This window comes from Tupaia chinensis, unplaced genomic scaffold, assembly GCF_000334495.1.
Source record: "Tupaia chinensis unplaced genomic scaffold, TupChi_1.0 Scaffold147580_1, whole genome shotgun sequence".
Taxonomy (NCBI): domain Eukaryota; kingdom Metazoa; phylum Chordata; class Mammalia; order Scandentia; family Tupaiidae; genus Tupaia; species Tupaia belangeri.
The window spans coordinates 207,677-218,793 of record NW_006207432.1 but is presented as its reverse complement, the minus strand read 5'-3'; the positions used below and the strand labels follow the sequence as shown (position 1 = coordinate 218,793).

The 11,117-nt window shown below is 34.7% G+C and overlaps 1 pseudogene; it reads right to left on the bottom strand.

The window, feature by feature from the left end:
* LOC102486055 (protein SGT1 homolog) overlaps positions 1 to 7,116 on the bottom strand; it is a 25,902-nt pseudogene extending 18,786 nt beyond the window's left edge.
* Between the last annotated feature and the right edge of the window lie 4,001 nt (positions 7,117 to 11,117).

The following is an 11,117-nucleotide window of genomic DNA, read 5'->3' as shown; positions in this document are numbered from 1 at the left end:
CATGGCAAGAGTCTGTGTGGTTTAAAAAAAATGCATTTATTTAGTACAGTGCTATAAAGCATGAAATGTGAAGTTTTACTTGCAAGACTTTCCTTAATTTTGCCCTCTTATTAAAATACACTTCCCTTTTCTATTACTGTTAGGGTTAGAGAGTTCAAACCACTTTTTTTTGCTACCAGCATGCTAAGCAGGCTACCTATGACTACTGTCAATTTTGGACTCATTCTTACTTTGAATTCTATCCTTTTTATTTCTGTCTATTTAAGTTCCACCCATACTAAAAACACAAATTAGGCCTTGTTATAAACATAGGCATAATTTTTACCTGTTGCTTCCTGTATCAATTTGCATATTCAGCCAGTACTGAGGGCTATACATTTTCTCCAAAAATAGCTATAGTTTGTAAAGTGTTGTACATACGTCAACAATGTTGACAACTCTTCTCTGCTTTATTTTTTTGGGGGGAGGGACAGGAGATTTTTGCTGTAGGGGGCAGGGCGTATGTGAGCCAGAGAGACAGCAAGAGACAGAAAGTGAGAAATCACCTCCCAGGGTGGATGGCCACTTAGTAATCCCTTCTCCTCCAGTTTCTTCTCGGGATTTTGGGCATGCATGTACACGTGCCCAGCATGAGTTTCAAACCACTGGGTCCAGAACGTGAATGCTACATGAGAGCCCAGCGATGTAACCATTACGCCATCTACTGGTTCCTAAATACATTTACGTTTCTATAAGAATATTTTATTTAGAAATTATAAATCATTTTAGGATACCTCAAATAAAAATACATGGAATATTTCAGTTTTATAGCTACAACAGAAAAAAAAATCTAAACAAAAAACTGAACCACATTCCTGTTCCTGTCTCTAAACCTATCATGTCTACTTACACTGTTACTTCCAAGAATTAGCTCTTTAACTCTCCACATTCTAATATCCTTGCTATTTTGTACTATCCAGACTATGTTGATTTTTTTTTGTTCCTATACACATTGCATTTATTTTAAATCTTTTTATAATCCATGCTACTTTAACTTTGGAAAGATTGCAAAATGGAAGCCCCAGGTGTAAAAAACACACAAATTTATCTTGTGTACATATTTTTACTTTCATCATGTACCACAAAAAAAAGGAACAGAATATTACTTGGGAAGATAGGTTATAGGGAAATCTTGATGTGTTTCTCTCTTCCTGCTTAAAAAAACATCTATATCTATAAAAATATTTATAATAAATAAATCTATATAAAATATATATCTATATTGATATAGATATCGATATAGAATATAGATATGTATATGAGGAAGTTCTAATGTTTGCACCATTTATCAAATACATTATTCAAACATAAAATAATCATACTCTATTTAAATTTAATTTGATTTTAATCAAATATAATTAAATTAAATTGCATAAAATTGTCTAAAATAAACTACTTTTGGTGTACCTAATTGACAGTTTTATAAGGATTTGCCTAATATTTATAGATGCAATTTGTTTAACTTTGGTCCATAAACTTATTCTTGAAAGAGTAAGTTTAATTCTAAAATGTAAATGGTCCAAAAAGAAGCTACTTGCAATGTCAGTATTTATATGATCTATACATAAAATATTCATAAATATAAAAAAGTAAAGCCAAGGTATAGTTTATGAATTGTCTTTCTAATTTTATCGTTATCAACATAAAATACCCAATAAAGCCTCTACTAAAATACATATATGTAAGACTTTAAAAAATTTATTGTGACGGAGCATATAGATGCACACAAGCAAGATGGAGAAGGGCATGACACTTCACTTTGCACTGGTTGGAGCTGGATTTTCAGAGAAAGTCATGGTGGAGATGCCTTTGCTGACATGAGCCTGTAGCTTTGCAACCATGTTACTGAGGTAATTCTGCTACCTGTTAATTCCTGAAAAAGTCCATTTTCTAGATATTTTCAGTTTCAAAAAATAAAAAAAAAAGTCTCTAGAAGCCATTTTTAATAGGCCTAATAGCAAAAATGCCTTGCCTAAAAGATGATCTGGGAAAACTGTAAAAATATCAAAACGCTAAGTCTCACTTACACATACAAGAGGAGGTTGTCGGACGATTGATTGTCACTTAGTACTTGTTAATTTCCACTTTTCTAGAACTGACCTGGCATCTAGGCAGCTTCAATTTCACTCAAATTTAGTAGTAGTTCAAGAATTCAAATTTGGACTCTCAATAATTTTTAAGTTGAAGAAAACACTACTTTTTTTTTTTTAGAGTGATTTTTGCTATTAGGGCCCTTGTACTCCCTGGAGAGATAGAGAGACAGAAAGTGAGAAATCCCACCACCCTCCCCACCCACAGAGATGATCACACTGTAATCCCTTTTTCTCCATTCCCCTTTCAGGATTTTGGGCAGGCATGCACATGCGTGTGGCATGAGTTTCAATACATCAGGTCCAGGACTTGAGCTGCAGTCAACTATGTGTGAATAGATATATATATATATATATATACACACACACACACACACACACACATACACATACTTATTTCCTGAAAGAGGGAGACAGGCAGAGGAAGACAAGTCCTCTCAGCATGGTCTCAAACCACAATCCTCTCTCCTGTTCTTCTGGCCACTCAGCACTCACAGGCACATGTGTGCTGTGTGCATATTCAGATTGACCCAAAAACCAACCTCCAGTCTTCCATACGGTTCTAGTGTCATGGAACACCACATTATCACTATGGCTGGGCAAGTATTCTCTTTAATTTCCACTGTTGGTTAACAGCTATTTTGTTTGTTTTTAGTAGTCAGGAATTAATATTCTGATGGTTATTATTAACACAGTCAAAAAGTACCAGACTTTCTTTGGATATAGAGATTACCTTCTTTTCCCTATTTTGTTTTCACTACTACACAATTTAAACTTGGATGGAAATGCTAATGTTGACGTAGGCAAAAATGCATGTTATATATTAGTTTATATAAAATACATTTTTAATTTAAACGCACACGCTTACATCTATACAATGTACATCTATTATTCTATTGACTTGTACTTAGGATAAAATATAAGAATTATATTCAAAACATGAATATTAGAATTTTCTTATTGTGTTTATTTTAGCTTCACAAATTTTATAACCTTACTGCTAGTCATTTGTTGACAGGATTTATTTAATAGAATAAAGTTACTTTACTTACAAGATCTAATTTTTAAAATGCCTGTAGAACATATTGGTTCAAAATGACTCTAAGTCAATTGGCTGAATAAAGCGTTAGTCTGCTGCACAATTTTTTGAGTAATTAGCATTGTTAAGATAGTTTAAAAAATAAAAATTGATAACTTTGCTATGCGTACATAGACTTCATTTAGAGCACAGGTACGGGAAATCAAAAGCCAAGTTTAAATATAAACAGACAAACTGATTATCAAAAATAAATCTACTTTGGGTCCAGCAGGTAGTGTGACAGATAAGATGCTGAATTAATGCATGTCTAGTCACAGTTCAAGTCTCGGACCTGGAAGCTTACTTTCTCACCTTCTCTCTTGCTTTCTCTCTCTCTTTCTGTCTGGTAAGCTTGCATATCCTGTAGAATAATAATTATGATAAATAAAATGAAATAAATAATTCTTAAAAATCTATTTCATCAAGGAGTAGATTTTACTGTTTAAAATCCAAATATATAAAGACATAATAACTGAAATTATTCATATTTAACTTAGTGCCCTAATTCTATAATAATATATTCAAATGGTGTATTTCAAAACATTGTACATTGTTATCAGCCTGAAATCAAAGGAATGCCCAGAGATGAAATCGACATATTTATGTATTCTCCTGGTAATTTGCTATGGCACATTTGAACAGTCAAATTCTTACTAGTGCAGCTAAAATAACAATATACAGGAATTCAGGTATTAAGATTTTTCCTTAGTTATGAGCTTTATTTTCATTATTCATCTCATTAATTTTCTTCAGAAACTGGAGATATTTATTAGCAAATACTTTTCCTACATTGCCTTGCATGGTGAAAAATGGTATTTATGGATAGTGAATCATTATAGCATATTTTCTGAGAAAACTTGTTGATGAAAGTAATGTGAAATCTATTCTGTCTGGCATGGTACAGAGCAGAGTATTCGTGAATTAAGAACAGAACTTCCGGGATCAGCAGTTAGCGTAATGGCTATGTCACTGGACTCCCATGTAGTTGACCACGGTTCGCATCCCGGACCCAGTTGCTTAAACTCATGCCGGGCGTGCGTGCCCAAGATCCCAAGAGGAGAATGGAGGAGAAAGGATTGCGGCATGGCCATCCCCCCTGGGGGTGATTTCTCGCTTTCTGTCTCTCTCTGTCTATCTGGCGAGCGCACGCCCCACACACACACACATACACATACTTATTTCCTGAAAGAGGGAGACAGGCAGAGGAAGACAAGTCCTCTCAGCATGGTCTCAAACCACAATCCTCTCTCCTGTTCTTCTGGCCACTCAGCACTCACAGGCACATGTGTGCTGTGTGCATATTCAGATTGACCCAAAAACCAACCTCCAGTCTTCCATACGGTTCTAGTGTCATGGAACACCACATTATCACTATGGCTGGGCAAGTATTCTCTTTAATTTCCACTGTTGGTTAACAGCTATTTTGTTTGTTTTTAGTAGTCAGGAATTAATATTCTGATGGTTATTATTAACACAGTCAAAAAGTACCAGACTTTCTTTGGATATAGAGATTACCTTCTTTTCCCTATTTTGTTTTCACTACTACACAATTTAAACTTGGATGGAAATGCTAATGTTGACGTAGGCAAAAATGCATGTTATATATTAGTTTATATAAAATACATTTTTAATTTAAACGCACACGCTTACATCTATACAATGTACATCTATTATTCTATTGACTTGTACTTAGGATAAAATATAAGAATTATATTCAAAACATGAATATTAGAATTTTCTTATTGTGTTTATTTTAGCTTCACAAATTTTATAACCTTACTGCTAGTCATTTGTTGACAGGATTTATTTAATAGAATAAAGTTACTTTACTTACAAGATCTAATTTTTAAAATGCCTGTAGAACATATTGGTTCAAAATGACTCTAAGTCAATTGGCTGAATAAAGCGTTAGTCTGCTGCACAATTTTTTGAGTAATTAGCATTGTTAAGATAGTTTAAAAAATAAAAATTGATAACTTTGCTATGCGTACATAGACTTCATTTAGAGCACAGGTACGGGAAATCAAAAGCCAAGTTTAAATATAAACAGACAAACTGATTATCAAAAATAAAACTACTTTGGGTCCAGCAGGTAGTGTGACAGATAAGATGCTGAATTAATGCATGTCTAGTCACAGTTCAAGTCTCGGACCTGGAAGCTTACTTTCTCACCTTCTCTCTTGCTTTCTCTCTCTCTTTCTGTCTGGTAAGCTTGCATATCCTGTAGAATAATAATTATGATAAATAAAATGAAATAAATAATTCTTAAAAATCTATTTCATCAAGGAGTAGATTTTACTGTTTAAAATCCAAATATATAGACATAATAACTGAAATTATTCATATTTAACTTAGTGCCCTAATTCTATAATAATATATTCAAATGGTGTATTTCAAAACATTGTACATTGTTATCAGCCTGAAATCAAAGGAATGCCCAGAGATGAAATCGACATATTTATGTATTCTCCTGGTAATTTGCTATGGCACATTTGAACAGTCAAATTCTTACTAGTGCAGCTAAAATAACAATATACAGGAATTCAGGTATTAAGATTTTTCCTTAATTATGAGCTTTATTTTCATTATTCATCTCATTAATTTTCTTCAGAAACTGGAGATATTTATTAGCAAATACTTTTCCTACATTGCCTTGCATGGTGAAAAATGGTATTTATGGATAGTGAATCATTATAGCATATTTTCTGAGAAAACTTGTTGATGAAAGTAATGTGAAATCTATTCTGTCTGGCATGGTACAGAGCAGAGTATTAGTGAATTAAGAACAGAACTTCCGGGATCAGCAGTTAGCGTAATGGCTATGTCACTGGACTCCCATGTAGTTGACCACGGTTCGCATCCCGGACCCAGTTGCTTAAACTCATGCCGGGCGTGCGTGCCCAAGATCCCAAGAGGAGAATGGAGGAGAAAGGATTGCGGCATGGCCATCCCCCCTGGGGGTGATTTCTCGCTTTCTGTCTCTCTCTGTCTATCTGGCGAGCGCACGCCCCCTATAGCAAAAACCTCTCCAAAAAAAAAAAAAAAGAAGAAAAACAGATCTTCCTCGGGCATGAGAGAGAGGTGATGAGTCTAAACTTGCAATATGCCTAATTTTTGAGATGAGAAGTTCTCTGCATTTCGTATTTCATCTGTTTCCACTGGCAAGTTACAAACCTCATCTCGTTTATCATAATGATATACAACAGGGTGAAATCAGAAAAAAATCATCAATTGGGTAGGAATCTTTGAGAAAAACAATTGCACGTATTATTTTCTAGCCCTTTGGTAAATTATAAGGAAAAATGGTAATACACTGATGAATTCTGGTATATGTTCTATAATCCAAGGTGAGTGAATAAACAGTGTTTCAAAAAAGAAGGAAATTAAAAAGAAAACTTTGAGAAATGCAGTGAGAGGGAGCTAGAAAACAGTGAAGTTCTGCTATTGATTTTATACAAGTCTTAATTCTGCTTTCTCTGTATCTTAATTAAATTCACAAGACAAAAGGAAATTGACTTCTTTCTATCAAGTACACATTCTCAGTGCAGACATCTGTGTTTGGGGAAGGGAACAGGAAAGTGACATAGCAGAACCTATTTATCAGTGACAATAGTTTGCCTAGTAGAGGGGCTGAAACCAAACCCAAATAATTACTATTTGCAGAGTTTGAAATGAAAGACCCTATTCAAATGCCGCCATTGGAGGAAAATATTGATAATTGTGTATACCTCCTATTTACAAGTTTCCTTTTAAATCAATAAATCTTTATTTTTATCATGTATAACTTACACATTTATTGGAAATAATAAATTACAATTTTGTTTCATTTGCCTACTTTTCTAGATTATATTGCATTTCCTTCCCCAACTGCGCGCTCCCTCCGTCGGATACGAATTCTGTCAATACCATTTTTCATGCTCATAAGCACATCAATTCTGCGTGTTCTCTGGAGACTTCACAGCTGGCCAAATCTGTCCACCTGCTTAGACTGACGCTGTCCTGCTGCACAGCTACCAGCAAGAAACTTCACTGATCGTCCATCCTTAGAACTCTCTTTGTTGCCATCTGAATACAACTGGTAGAACTGTGTGTAGAACAAGCATTTCCTGGATTCTATGTTTTACTCTTTTGTAGTTTAATTGTTTTCCTTTTGTCCATACAAGACAGCCTGGAAAGCACCCCAGGTATGTGTGCCTGGGTGCCCAAAATCCAAGGAGGAGAGTGGAGAAGGGATTGTGATGTGGTCATTCCCATCAAGGGTAATTTCTCACATTCTCTCTTATGGTCTCTCTCTGTTGAGTACACATGCCCTGTGGCAAAAAATGTTAAAAACTAAAAGCAAAACAAAAACACTGTACAGGCCCAGCAACAGCGGTCCCTGCTCCTAAGAAAGTGCTCTACAGGGACCAGCAGTTAGCGTAATGGCTATATCACTGGACTCCCACGTAGTCGACCACGGTATGTGGCTTAAACTCACGCTGGGCACATGTGCGTGCATGCCCAAGATCCCAAGAGGAGAATGGAGGAGAAGGGATTGCGGTGTGGCCATCCCCCTTGGGGGCTGATTTCTTGCTTTCTATCTCTCTGTCTCGCTCTGTCTGTCTGGCGAACACCCATGCCCTACAGTAAAAACCTCTCCAAAAAAGAAAAAAAAAAAAGAAAGTGCTCTGCAGGTTAGTACGTTATAGAGACCCGGCTCACTTCCCAGGCCAACCTAAAGGCTGGACACAGTGGTATTGACTTATAATCCCTGCTCAAAATGAAACTAAATTTATTTCAATATGTCTTCATAGAAAAGCTTTCTTTGTTGTGAGAAGAATACCTATTTTTAGAGAGAGATTTTAGTTATAGGGTGCATGCACTCACCAGAGAGACGGAGAGAGATAGAAAGCAAGAAATCACTCCCCCACCCCCCGCAAGGTGGAATGACCATGCCACAATCTCTTCTTCATTTTCCTCTCAGGACTTTGGGCACACATGAATACACACACACCCAGTGTGTTTCAAGCCACCAGGTCTGGGACTCAAACTGCCGAAGACTATGTGTGAGTCCAGTAAAGTAACCACTATGCCATCTGTTAGTGCCAAGAAGAATACATTAAAAAATGTTGATTAACTATTTCAGCCATCCGATGGTAATGTAGATCAATTAGTAAATGCATCATTCAGCTTATGTTCTCATAAAATATATTCAGGAAATTTGTTTAAATTGAAGACTTCCAATGCATACACATATGATTCAAGGAAATAATCACAAAGGTTGGAATTTATTCATTAAACCTACTGTTCCTCAGATCAGTCTTACCAACAAAACAACACAACACAATTTTTTAAGCATGACCAAGTTACTTTGAAATTTGGAGAGTATTAAAGAATTAAAAAAAAATAGCTACCTACTGTGGTATCAGCTGAAAATGTTAAAGTGAATCAGTATATAAACCTGAATTTTGCAATTTTGGTCGAATATGATGCATGTCATTTTTTCGAGGTATTATACACAGGCAATAATTACTCACAGTGCCAGTCTCCCGTGATACACTGGCATCTTGCTGTGGATTACTCACTTCACTAAATGACACACTGTTCCCATAGTCAGCTCTAAGTGTTTACACACAGATGTACATAAACAGCTTCGAATGATCTTCCCTAGCACAATAAATTTTAGACCAAGATTATATAACGGTTCTGGAGATCATTTCTAGCTATGCTTATTTAATCAAATAAACTCAAAATGGAATAAAGCTTTGGGAAAATAAACTCTGCATTTCCTTTCAAACCTTAACATTCTCTGTGATCTTTTGCAAATACTATATGTCTAAACTGAATTTCTAGTAAGGACCTCAAGAAAATCAACAACTTTTAACTCCAGCACCTAAATAAGTCAATTAGTAAGAATTTCCAACGGCCTTTTTCTGGGCTTTCCAACAATCCTATCAGTGAGAGATAATGCCATTTTTGTCCTTCTATATGATTAGGAAGAAACAGAAGATACCTTATTATTCTTTCTGTACTTTGATCCTTTGATTTTTCCAGTAAATATTTAATGACAGATTATAAGATTTTCTTGTTATAAAAGTTATTCTTTCCTTTTTTCTCAGTAATTTTTTTATGTTTGCAGATCTACTGTACATTTAAAGAGAAATAATAAGCAGAAATAATAAAATTTATCACTACTGAAGAATATAGCTAAATAGAAAGGTATCTGGAGTTCTTAGGGTTTTTAAGCTTTGGGTAATTTTCTGATTATACAAATACGTATTTCTGGCATAAACTGGTTTAAGCATAGCTTGAAGATAATGATTTCACAGCATAACTGTGTAAATGTTACTAACTCAAAATATCCCTAGGTTCTTGGCAGTGTCTTAAACCATCCTTCAGGATTTTCATGTGTATCCAATTTTTAATGCAGGTTTTTAATGCAACTAACATATTTTATTATTCCCTAGACTCCATACAATGTGCAGAGCAATTAGATATTTACATATCAAATGGTCTTCAGGATCCCTGAATTAAAATATATAAACCGTTTTGGGGTTAGCTTAGCACCATTTTAGAAGAAATTTATAAAAATTTGACATGAAAAGAATTAAATAGTTAGCCTAGCTACACAAATACATGACTTAAAAAACAGAGCAAAGCAAGATACATCCTATTAAACTGTGTCAACAAAGATTCATGAAATAATAAGATTTGCTGTATCTCTGTATTTGTCTGCAGTTTGAATAGCTGAGAGGTAGAGTTTTAATTCTGTTTCAAATTATTATCTTAACAATATTGTTCTATGAATCAAAGCTCTTTCCAGTGTTTAAATCATCATACTACACCTCAAGTAGTAAATATCTCCAGTAACATAGTAGTAATATCAACATACCTGAAAATGTTATTGAATTGTAAACTTGAGAGATTAGTAACATGTTAAAAGTTATTTTTATATTTCATGCAGAATTTCTGTTTGCCATCCTCTATATAACCCTAACTTAAATTTCCTAAGTCTCTTCAGTGTTTCATAATATTACATTCTGGGCTGTGTATTGGTCCTTATTTTACATAAATTTAAACTTTCATTTTTTTAAATCAATCTAGTCACAGTACGTTAGAATGTCAGAAATCACAAATTAATATAGTAAAAACAATCCAGTCTAACCACCAACCCCCTCAGAGCAGGCTTTTAAAATTTTTTTTTTTTTTAATTTCTGTCTGTATTTTCAACTTCTTTTCCCTTCCATACTTTCAGAATGCTGTTTAGGTTATGGTGCTGTGTGCATAATCCTCAGCTTTAATACAAACTTTGACTGATCCAGAAACTCTCTGTAACAGCCTTGTAGGAAATTCACCTAAATTGGTTCATGTGAAACCCGAAGATACAAGTTTAAGGCAGGAAAATAAAAGATATTATTTATTTATTTTTAATTTCACTTTATTTATTTACTTATTTATTTTAATGTGACCAGAGAGGCACAGAGTGAGAAAGAGAGAGAGAAAATGAGGAAGAAAGTGGCCAGGTCTGGGACTTGAATAGCAGTCAGCCATGTGGGAGTCCAGTGTCCTCAACCACCATGCCAACTGCCGGCCCTGAAAAGGTATTATTTTTAAAGCAAGACTATTTTGATAGAATGTCTGAGATTGCTTTTAAAATTTCTGAGAAGTCATTCTCAGGTCTGAGCTACACGTGGAGAGTGGAGGAACCTAGGGATATTCTAGAGAATTGGAACTCTGTATAATGTACAACAGTGTGGTCAAAGGTTTAAATCTGGGTATACCCCTGCACTTCATTCTTTACGTAGACCAATAAATTACGTGTCTTGATTAAGCCTAAGTGCAGTTTTCTGTTGTCAATAAGAATGTTTTAGTTTTTAAAAATTACAAAGCTACTTCTAATACTTTGGGGTGAGCTCCACAGGAATAATAAT